General features: G+C 40.0%; 1 long non-coding RNA gene and 1 pseudogene across 1 annotated transcript; both read left to right on the forward strand.

The window, feature by feature from the left end:
• Positions 1-1748: 1748 nt before the first annotated feature.
• LOC102760693 lies at positions 1749-4183 on the forward strand. The gene is made up of 2 exons (XR_435247.2): positions 1749-1949; positions 4066-4183. It is a non-coding gene; the product is annotated as an uncharacterized LOC102760693 (long non-coding RNA).
• A 15-nt stretch (positions 4184-4198) lies between these two features.
• LOC102763743 lies at positions 4199-5825 on the forward strand (annotated as a pseudogene).
• The last annotated feature ends 6314 nt before the right edge of the window (positions 5826-12139 follow it).

A 12139-nucleotide genomic window follows, 5' to 3' on the forward strand; every position in this document is an offset into this window, starting at 1 on the left:
AGCAGTGTCTGTTTTATATCATTATTAAAATTTTAAAAGAAATATATTTAATGAGCTACTTAATTAATCTTTAAACTTGCCCATGACATTTAATTCTTATTTTTAGTGAATGTACTTCTGAGCTTAGAAAGAAGCATTCAAGTTGTTCTTAATTTCCCTGTCTTTTTACTGATACATACTTCTATTTGCTAAAGAAAGAGAAGATGATGTTAAAGATTATTTTTCCTATGAATTACGCTAGAAGTAGATAAAGTAATCTGTACGTTGGGGCCCTCCCCCCCTCCCAGGGAAGACTACTGAAGCAAATTAGAGTAAGTAAAACAGAGCTGTGGATAGCAGGCTAGAAAATTACATGGCCACCATTGTAACACCACAACCTGTAGCAGCTGTCTTCAAGCCCCTCCCTCTCAGCCCAGCTCTGCTGGCCCATCCGGCAGGAATGAATGAGTTCTGCACAGCATTGTAAATGGTGCTGCAGACCCTAAAGATGTCACTGAAAACCGAAGGGAAAATACAAATTTTCAACTTCATGGCCATTACAAACCTCTTTACCTCTGAGATTGCATTAGCCATGTCAGGAGTACTCAGTCCCGTCTTATTCTGCATAGCCTATCCTTGTTGATAATGGAGCCTTTCCAAGTAGCAAAAGAATGTTACTGCAATCCATTTCCTAAGGGGTGAAAGCAAAGCCTTTTTGTCCCAAGAGGCAATTGAGCAACCACCAGTCTCTAGTTGAATAGCAACGGTGTGAGGCTGGCTACAGTTCCCACAGTTGCCTCTCAGAGTTTTACTGAATTCATATAAGATCCGTAAAAAAAAAGAAATGCAGTTATTGAGCTACCATCACACAGTTGTCTGTGGATGGAGACAACATTACAAAATGGTCTTCCTTTTCCACTGTACAGTTCTCCTTTTTAATTTGGTGTTTCAGTTATTTTTCTCATTTCAGAAAACAGAACAATGTAAAATATAACTGCATGCACAGGTAGTACTAGCTTCTCAACTCAATTCTTTCTCCTTGTATTTTCTCAATTCTTTATCAGGAAACATGATTCATATTACATAGACTTCTGGTAAAGGAATATTTCTAGTAAACTCTTTAACTGCGGTATGTTCATTAGATCTTAATTATTGCCATGTTAAAATCACTTGTGTGCTTCCATATTTAGCATGGTTATTCTTTCCATCTTCCATTTTTGTTTAGCTATTTCGGGGGGGGGGGGGGCAAAGAAGGTCTGAAAATAAATTACTGGAACCAGGGAAACCATTTTGGGTGGCTCTATTATTGAACCTTTAAAAAATCACATTTACCCAAGCCATTTTAAGCGTCATTCCCGTCGTCTCTGCTACTTTATTTTAAAGCAATTAGAAATGTTGAATCCTCACCGAATATGGTCGAGTTCAATATACTGTACTTTGACGGAGGAACTGGGAGTAATTTTCCATTAAATATTTCATCACAACACAAATTCTGCGATTAAGTGTTGGGAAAAAACCTTACATTGGTGATTTTAACTGTAGTTTGAGGTTAAAGCAATATAAAATCATCCGACCCCAGTTCTCTTTCTTCCTTTTTGCACTCCCCTTTCCAGCCCCACCCCACAATGGATGCTCGACTGTTTTTTCTCGGTCTCTTTGTCTGAAGGATGCAAACAGTCTATGGATGCTAGGGAAAAGGGGGTGGGGGAGAAATTACCTCATCCCATGTCGTTTGCACCAATCACAACTCTCCGGTCGTGGCTTCTCTGGGCAGATTGAGGGGTCTGGACCAACTGGAAAAGGCCACAGCCCATCCCCATGGTGACTGAGTTGTATATAGGGAGCTGCATCCGCCCATGTGCCGCAGGTTCTCTTACATCGACCGCCTAAGAGTCGCGCTGTAAGAAGCAACAACAAGCTCTCCTCTTCCTCTCCGCCATCCGCTCGGCAGCCTCAAAGCAGCAACCATGGTGAGAATTTGTTTTCCCTGGCTCTTTGTGGCCGTTGGGTGGGGTCAGTCTTCCAGGGTCTATTGGAAAATCTGAAGCCCCATTCCCTTTGGGACTTCTTTGGTGAAGGGGTAGCTTTACGCTTTGTTGGCAAGGTTAACCTTCGTCTCCCCCAAATCCTGGGGCCGGCCGCCGCCGCAGTGCGGAGCGCACCAGCCCAGCAAGAGCTGCGCCCAGGGCGCCGCAGAACCGGGGAGAACAAAGGCGACGTGGAAGCGTTTTTGTTATCTGAGCCTTTCCGAGCCACGGCAGCCCATCTGTTGGCGATGACAGGGTCTGGGGCAGGGAAGGAGATCGCGGCGTCTCCTGCCTGGTCGCCGGGTATGTGTACACTGTACTCGTGTGACCCCGAGAGGCTCTTTTCTTCCTCGCGTGTTTCCCGAGGGACTGAGAGGAGGAGTCGCCCAAAAGACCAGGGGTCGGTGGGTGTATGTTGGGGGCAGAGAAGGACTGGGACAGAGCGGAGCCTTGGGTTAGTTAAAAAAAAAAAAAAAAAAGTTCCCTCGCTGGTTTGTCGGCATTTTAGAAAGATACCCGTATATTAATGGGGGAAAGTGGTTAGTTTCTGTTGGTGCCGGCGTCAGGGCGGCGCAGGGGCGTTGTTTGTTTCTGGCTTCTCTGGCCTTGGAGCCACTAGGCGGGCTCACTCTTGCTAAACCTCTTCTGTCAAGAGAAGACTTAGTAAAAAGTCTTTCATCGTTGCAGAACTGTAGGCGTTAAAAGGCTTTTCATTCACTGATAAAATTATTTAGATGAAATAGTTTTACTTGCGGAGCAAAATCACAATTCACTTGACAAGCCCTTTAAAGTCTGGCCTTTGGCTACCCCACCCTGACTGACGAGAGAGAGAGAGAGAGAGAGAGAGAGAGAGAGAGAGAGAAAGAGAGAGGGAGGGAGGAGAGAGAGAGCCCCGCATGTTCAATGAGAAAGACCAGTGTGTGAGTGAGCCAGGGTACCCCAATGTTCAGGACCCAGGGAAACGCCCTTCCCTGCCCCTCCCCCCCATGTCAGTGACGAGACAATGGACAGACAATAGAAGTTGTAGCCATAAAGACCATAGAGAAGAAAATACCTATTGAATGTGATTAGTATGAACATTTTATGGTGAGTAGAAAAATCTCAATGAAAATAGGTACTATTTTGTTTTTTAAAATATATATTTCATTATTCTTTCACTGGGTTCTTTGTTTGGTAGCTTCTCATGTGATATTTGTTTCTAATTTAGGAGCTGTTGTTTTAAAGAAACTCATAAAAAATAAAAATACTCATAATTTTTCAGTTTTTTACAGTGGGGAAAATTCTGGAGAAACTTGTTTAAAAAGTAATGAAATTGCTGCAGACAAAGAAGAATTATACTCTGTGTCCAGCTGTCTTTTGTTCGAATGCATCTTCATTAATTCATTTCAATTTAGACATATGGTCCTAGCCTGGCTCAGAGGAGGAAAACTGGCAGAATGGCACAATGAGATCATGTAGGCAGTTTCTGGAAATAGAGCTTGCTCTGTTAAATAATGTAGCAGACAGTACAGGCTAGCACCAGGCACCACAAATTCAGCAAGGCAGGAGTCAGCCCTTGCGGAGCTTCCAACCCCCTGGTACAGATGGATTCTGCAGATAGTCTGCAGAAGGGTGTGGCTTCTAGCCTCAGCTGCAGTGCAGATGTCCATGTTGAAATACTAAATCATATTTAGAAGAAACTCTTATCTTTATTTAAAGGGGAAGGTGGTAGTAATATTGATTCCAATTAATGATTTGATTTTAAATCATTTAATTAACTTCATTTTATAAAATCTGTGCTTTGAATATTTTTTAAATATGGAAAATTTATTTAAGCATGCCTGTGGGAACAATGGACTTGCACCATACGCTAAACAGTGCAACATTATTCAGGCCACACCCATATGCAGCAGTTGTAGCAGGTGCTTTCTTTAAAATCATTTTTATCATGTTGGGGATATGACCACTGATAAATTTGAAGACAACCTGTATGTTACTAGAAATATTTTTTTAAATCTACTGAAAATTCAAAATGCTACTACAACCTAATATTACAATTTTTCTTGTTTCCTTTTAACAGCGTGAGTGCATCTCCATCCATGTTGGCCAGGCTGGTGTCCAGATCGGCAATGCCTGCTGGGAGCTCTACTGCCTGGAACACGGCATCCAGCCCGATGGCCAGATGCCAAGTGACAAGACCATTGGCGGGGGAGATGACTCCTTCAACACCTTCTTCAGTGAGACGGGCGCTGGCAAGCATGTGCCCAGGGCAGTGTTTGTAGACCTGGAACCCACAGTCATTGGTGAGTTGATCTCGGGGTCTGGGACAGGAGGGGTGTCCTGGGGGCTCTGTTGAGGCGGGGGAGATGACTCCTTCAACACCTTCTTCAGCGAGACAGGCGCTGGCAAGTATGTGCCCAGGGCCGTGTTTGTAGACCTGGAACCCACAGTCATTGACGAAATTCGCACTGGCACCTAACCGCCAGCTTTCCCCCCTGAGCAGCTGATCACAGGCAAGGAAGATGCTGCCAATAACTATGCCCGTGGACACTACACCATTGGCAAGGAGATCATTGACCTGGTCCTGGACCGAATTCGGAAACTGGTATGTTTCTTCTCAAGAATAAAGAAATTAATGAGCCCAAGGAAGACATTTAAAGTATGCTCTTTTTTTTTTCAAACATAGAATTGAAATGTAATAAAGAGTGGTAGATGAATTATTCATTGTTTGTTAAAACATGAATTATTTGAAATCATTTCATAAATTTTAATGAAGAAATATTTTAATGAAGAAACGCTGAGTTCTTCCAGAAAGGCCTACATTATTTTTTTAAGTGTTTCCTGTCAAAATAAGATTTATATCATTGGAATGTATGAAAAGTGAAAATATATCACAAAAAGCAATAACTATGTTTCCCCTATTCTTTTCTAACAGGCTGACCAGTGCACAGGCCTTCAGGGCTTCTTGGTTTTCCACAGCTTTGGTGGGGGAACTGGTTCTGGGTTCACCTCCCTGCTGATGGAACGTCTCTCCGTCGATTATGGCAAGAAGTCCAAGCTGGAGTTCTCCATTTACCCGGCCCCCCAGGTCTCCACATCTGCAGTTGAGCCCTACAACTCCATCCTCACCACCCACACCACCCTGGAGCACTCTGATTGTGCCTTCATGGTTGACAATGAGGTTATCTATGACATCTGTCGTAGAAACCTCGATATTGAGCGCCCAACCTACACTAATCTTGAATTGCCTTATTAGCCAGATCATGTCCTCCATCACTGCATCCCTCAGGTTTGATGGAGCCCTGAATGTTGATCTGACTGAATTCCAGACCAACCTGGTGCCCTATCCCCACATCCACTTCTCTCTGGCCACATATGCCCCTGTCATCACTGCTGAGACAGCCTACCACACCACAGCTATTGCTGAGGCCTGGGCTCGCCTGGACCAACAAGTTTGACTGATGTATGCCAAGCGTGCCTTTGTCCACTGGTATGTGGGTGAGGGCATGGAGGAAGGAGAGTTTTCTGAGGCCCGTGAGGACATGGCTGCCCTGGAGAAGGATTATGAAGAAGTTGGTGTGGATTCTGTTGAAGGAGAGGGTGAGGAAGAAGGAGAGGAATACTAAATTTAAAATGTCACAACGGTGCTGCTTTTACGGGGAAACTTACTCTGTTTTAAACATTGAAAAGTTCTGGTCTGATCAGTTCATTTGTATGTAGAGCAGTGTACACTCTCATATACAATTACTGGCCTATGCTTTAAAACACAATGCTTTGTTACAGATCCAAATTGTCAATTTCTCTGATGGGTTTGAATAAAGTATTCCCTGTCTTAAATGAGTTCAGACTTGTGTTTTCTATTTGCGTGTCTGAAAATATTTATGGACTTATTTATTATGTTAAGTAGAAAGGGTAAATGTTGACTGATATATACATATATTACAAAGTGACTTTATTTCAAATTATATTCATGTATTATAAAATAAATTATAAAGCCGAAACCGGTTTGGCTCAGTGGATAGAGCATCGGCCTGTGGACTGAAAGGTCCCAGGTTCGATTCCAGTCAAGGGCATGTACCTGGGTTGCGGGCACATCCCCAGTGGGAGATGTGCAGGAGGCAGCTGATCAATGTTTCTCTCTCATCGATGTTTCTAACTCTCTCTTCCTCTCGGTAAAAAAATCAATAAAATATATTTTTAAAAAATAAATAAATTATAAAATATATATCTAATATTATAATTAAATAATATCCATGCTATTCTTAAATTTTGACTCCATTCTAATAGTTACTTAAAATGCTAGTACTTTTGACAATTGACATTTGCTAATACACAGCCAATGTCTGATTGGTTGCTGAGTCTCATACAACTAACATAAAATTGTGAGTGTCCAAATGCATCATCAGGTCTTACAACCTTATCTTCACACCCCCTACTTGGCATGTGTCTAGTGCTATCATGCTTCCTCTGTCTGGGTTTGCAAAAGAAGTCTGCTCTTTAAGCAGTTTTCCCCTATGCTCTACCTAGTTCTTTCTTTCCAAACTTATTTGGAATGTGACAATGGAAAATCTTCATAAGTTTATTCACTCTATGTGCTCTCCCAGGAGCACGTCCTTGCCTTTCTCTTTCCCGTGCCCCTCCTCCCTACATCCCCCCATGCAAGCGTAGGCATCAGCACCAACATGGTAAGAGAAACCGTTTTGGACAAATGTTTTCTTCAACAATAGAGTTCACCTGCTAGTCCAACTGACCAAAAGGCTAAGGATCCAGGATAACAAATTGTCTTGTGCTATCATGTTACCTTGTTCTGGTAAAACATCCAGTGGTGATAAAATTTTGTTTGTGTTAGTATCAATAGCCTATTTATCTTTCCTTTGACACTGCCAACTAAGGGGCGTAATACCATTGTAGTTACTGGAATCTGAGTTTAAATGTAAGTTAATGGAAATACAGTCATGTGCCACGTAACATTTCAGGCAGTAACAAACTCATATAAGACAGTGGTCCCATACATAATGAAGCTGAAAAATTCCTGTCACCCAGTAATGTAGCCATTGTAACATTCTAGCATACCACATTACTCATATTTGTAGTGATGCTGGTGTAAACTTACTGTGCTGCCAATTGTATAAAAGTACAGCACACACAACTGTGTACAGTCCATAATACTTGATAATAAACAACCATGTTACTAGTTTATTTACTATACTTTTTTCATCCTAATTCATTAGTAATTACTCAGTAATTTCATGACTAGATTAGCAGAATGACTTTCAGTACACAGAATCAAGCTCTGCTTTTCCAGCCGAGTGTGCTCCTTTTTCTCCATAGAGGTAGCTAGACAGAAGTGGGTTTCTTAATATTACCACCCTGTTGCTGTATCTCTCCTCCAAGTGATTGGAAAGAAACATCGATGTGTGAGAGAAACATTGATGGGTTACCTTCCTGTACATACCCCCACTGGGGACTGAACCTGCAGCCTAGATATGTGCCCTGACTGGGAATCTAACCTGAAACCTTTTTGGTGTATGGGGCGACATTCCAACCATCTGAGCCACCCAGCCAGGGCTGCTCAGCAGTTTTTATTAGAAGCCAATGCAAATATATCTGATGAACAAAAAATAAAAGTCCTCATTCAGAAAAAAACAACAACAATGTGAAAAGTAGATCAAGTGTAAGTTTTTTTAATGTTTTTTTTTAAATATATATTTTATTGATCCCTCACAGAGAGGAAGGGAGAGGGACAGAGAGCCAGAAACATCAATGAGAGAGAAACATAGATCAGCTGCCTCCTACACACTCCCCACTGGGGATGTGTCAGCAACCAAGGCACATGCCCTTGACCAGAATCGAACCCGGGACCTTTGAGTCCACAGGCCAATGCTCTATCCACTGAGCCAAACCGGTCAGGCTTTTTAATGTTTTTATTGATTTCAGAGAGGAAGGGAAAGGGAGAGAGAAATAGAAACATCAATGATGAGAGAGAATCATTGATAGGCTGCCTCCTGCATACCCCCTATTGGGGATAGAGCCTGCAACCTCAGGCATATGCCCTGACCGGGAATCAACAGTGACCTTCTGGTTCATAAGTCGATGCTCAACCACTAAACGATACTGACAAGGCCAAATGTAAGCTTTTAATGAGCATTCCTAGAAACTAGCTAAGTATAAGAAATATATGTATGCAATGATTTTTCATTGAATGAGTCAAGTGCAGGATAAAAGAGATACAAGTATAAAATCAAAGGGGAAAAGAGCTCTATGATCCTAATTTTAATTGAAAATAGTATGAATTTGCTATATATTTTCTATTATGAAAGAAAACCCCCCACATTTTATAGCTTTGTTCTTCACTGACAAGGCCTAGGACCACTGTAGCAATTAGTATCCCTAGCATTCAGATGGTTGTCTCTAAATACTATTTCCCACTAAAAAGAACCAGGTCGTTTTAAGAGAAAAGAGTGGTTCCAAGCTTGGAACAGGAAATATACAAGTTCAGCCTCAAATACTTTCTCATTCCAGAAAGCAAGGAAGATATCAAAAACTACAATAATACGTACAGGAGTCAAGTTGAAGGAGCTTTCATTGTGGTACAATAGTGACTGCAATGGATTGAACCATATAAAATGTTAAAATCCATGAGCTCATAATATGTTGTGTTAGTTTCATTTAAACAACAATGGAAAACAGTATGGCAGCTACTTAAAAACATTAAATACAGAATTGCCATATGATCCAGCAATTCCATTTCTGAGTATATATTCAAAAATTGAAAGCAAGGACTTGGACAGATATTTGTATACCTGTGCTCCTAGCAGCATTATTCATAATAGCATAAAAGTGAAAGCAACCCTAATATCTATTAATGGATAAACAAAATGTGGTATATACATACAATGTAATATTTTTAAAAAAATATATTTTCATTGATTTCAGAGAGGGAGGGAGAGGGAGCTAGAAACATCAATGATGAGAGAGAATCATTGATTGGCTTCCTCTTGCACGCCCCCTACTGGGGATCAAGCCCACACCCTGGGAATGTGCGCTTGACCAGAATCGAACCTGGGATCCTTCAATCTACAGGCCGACACTGTATCCACTGAGCCAAACCGGCCAAGGCCAATGTAATATTATTAATCCTTAAAAGAAAATAAAATTCTGACACATGCTACAACATGGATAAACTTTGAAAACAATAAGCTAAATGAAATAAGCCAAACACAAAAGGACATATGTTGCTTGATTCTACTTATATGAGGTACCTAGAATAGTCAAATTCATACAGACACAAAGAATAGTTTACCAGGGGCTGGATAACAGGAAGTTACTGTTTAACAGTTACAAATTTTCAGTTTTGAATTATGAAAAAGTTCTGGAGATGAATAGAGGTGTTTATTGCAAAACAGTGCAAATGTACTTAATGATACTGGATTGTACACTTAAAAAAGGGTTAAAGTGGTAAATTTTATATTACGAACATTTTACCACAATTTGAAAAACAAACAAGCAATAAAAGCATAAATCAAGAACTTAAAAAATAGTTACCTTTTGTAGAGAATATTCAAATATAAACTTTGAATGTATTTGTTGGATCATTTTACTATAAAAACATGTAACTGCATTATAACATTATAATAAAGAATTAAATCAAGGTGGAAAAATATCTCTAAAAATTAAGCCATTTGAAACAAATGAATCTAACCTAATTCAAGTTAGTGACTTAAAGTCAGAGAAAGATGAGTGTCACATGATCTCACTCATATGTGGAATCTAATTAACAAAATAAACTGATGAACTGAATGGATCCAGAGACATGGAAGCATGGTACAGAGAAAAGGCGGGGGAGGGTGGGTGGGAAGTAATCAACCAAAGACCTTGTATGCATATATGCATAACCCATGGATAACTTTGCATCGTCTCTTTCTTACTTCTTGGATCTATCCTTGATGACATACTGAAGGGAGAAAACAGAGTCATATCCTATGTGATTTCTGTTTTCTCTGACCTGGCAATTAGGGGACTTTCAGATGCTGCCTGACTTGAGGCTCCTGCCCTGGTCTGGACTCTTGGGCCATTGATCTCAGAGCTCAAAGAGTCATGTGAGGTAAAAGACAAAAACACAAAATAAAGGCCATAATTACATCCACTGTTGCTTAAAAGTGGGAGTGTCTAAATGTGTGGGAGTTGCTAAATGTGTGTAAGAACGGACTATGTGTGTGTCCTGAAGGTGTGTGCTAGTGTGCCTACGTGTGGGAGAATGTGCTGTGTCCTCCCTTCCTCTCTGTAAAAAAATCAATAATAATAATAATAATAATTATACACACACACACACACACACACACACACATATAAAGTGACTAGGGATAAAACTGCAAGACATAAGGATAAAAATGGGAAAGATGCATTTTAAATACATTTCTACATGCTACTAGCAAAGTCTGTTCAAAGTCGTTTTATTTTTTAAATATGCCTTTATTGATTTTAGAGAGAGGAATGGAGAGGGGCAGAGAGATAGAAACATTGATGAGAGAGAAACATTGATCGCTGTTTCCTGCATGCCCCCCACAGGGGATTGAGCCCACAACCTGGGCATGTGCCCTGACCAGGAATTGAACCAATGACCTCTTGGTTCATGAGTCGATGCTCAACCACTAAGCCACACCAGCCAGGCGACAAGATGTATTTTAATACAACTTTATTGGAAAACCACTAAAGCACACCTAAACAAATGGAATTATTATATTTAGTCCATGGGTTGGAAGTAATCTCATAAAAATTCAGTTCTCAAATTGATCTGTGGATTCAATGCAATTCCAATCAAAATCACAAAAGACTTTGTGTGTGCATGTGCATGTGCACATGCCAGGAAAGCATGCACTTGACAAGAGAATATGTCATAGATGACACCATACCAGAGGATTTAAAAAAATATATAGAATGGACAGAGTCCCTGTGGACCACTTTGTATAATACAGGGAATAATGTCCTCATAGGACAAAGTGCTTGGGGTGTCAGCTCTCTTAGAGCAAGCCTCCTCATCCTTCTAAGGCTTGGGTAGATATCACTTACATAGGCACTTTGTTTATTTAGACATTATACTACAAACTGCCTTTCTCTGTCCTGATAAGAAAGCTGAAGGGGAAGAATATTTACTACTCAGGAAGCTAACTACGGATCCTTTTTATCTGGCCAACCAGGCTAAGATGAAGGACTTAAGATTAAATTTGATCATGTCTGTTCTCTATGTTAAGTTTCAGATTCTCTGTTACTCTTGACAGATCATATAAAGAGATAAGGATTCTTTTTTGTCAAACTGTTATGCTACAGAGTTTAGCTTTAGCATTCTGGAATGTAGCCCCTTAATTCCAAGACTTGGGCTAACTGCAAAATACTTACACTGTGATATGATTTAGAGAATTAAAAAGAACCATAAATATGTATACTAATGGATTTTTGTTAGTTCATAAATTATTCCTGTATTAATTAAATAAATTAAGATCATCTTACTAACTTTATATTAATTTAACCAATAACCATATACACTGTACAAATTATCTAATTAGTTAGAAAACCACAGATCTTGGATCTAGTTTTTTCTTTGGAGACTTGAAAATTATAAATAAATAAAAGAAATGTCTTTAAAAGATTCATAATCAACTATAATGCCAAGTCGTGTTTTTCTGCAACATATAGTATAAGTCTATTTACATAAAATTATATACGTATATGCATAGAAAGATATCTAAAAGCATCTTTAACAGTATTTTTTTTTTTATTATTAGTTAAGGTATTACAAATGTGTCCTTATCCCCCACCCCCCCATCAGTATTTTTACTAATAATGGGATTTCAGGTAAATCTTACTTTCATTATAACTTTTTAGGCTGTCTGAATTTTCTAGAATAAATATGTAAAACAAAGGAAATGGAAAAATATTTTGTAATATGTATTTTTTTGATTTTAGAGAGGGAAGGAGAAGAAGAGAGAGAGAAACATCAATTATGAGAGAGAATCATTGATTAGCTGCTTCCTGCACGCCCCACACTGGGGATTGAGCCCAATGACCTTAAAGGCCTATTTATACTAGCTATATAGGCTGGGTGTAAAAAAATCCAGGATAGCCCTGACCGGTGTGGCTCAGTGGGTAGAGCGCTG

The sequence above is a fragment of the Myotis davidii genome, unplaced genomic scaffold (assembly GCF_000327345.1).
Source record: "Myotis davidii unplaced genomic scaffold, ASM32734v1 scaffold290, whole genome shotgun sequence".
In the NCBI taxonomy this organism is placed as follows: domain Eukaryota; kingdom Metazoa; phylum Chordata; class Mammalia; order Chiroptera; family Vespertilionidae; genus Myotis; species Myotis davidii.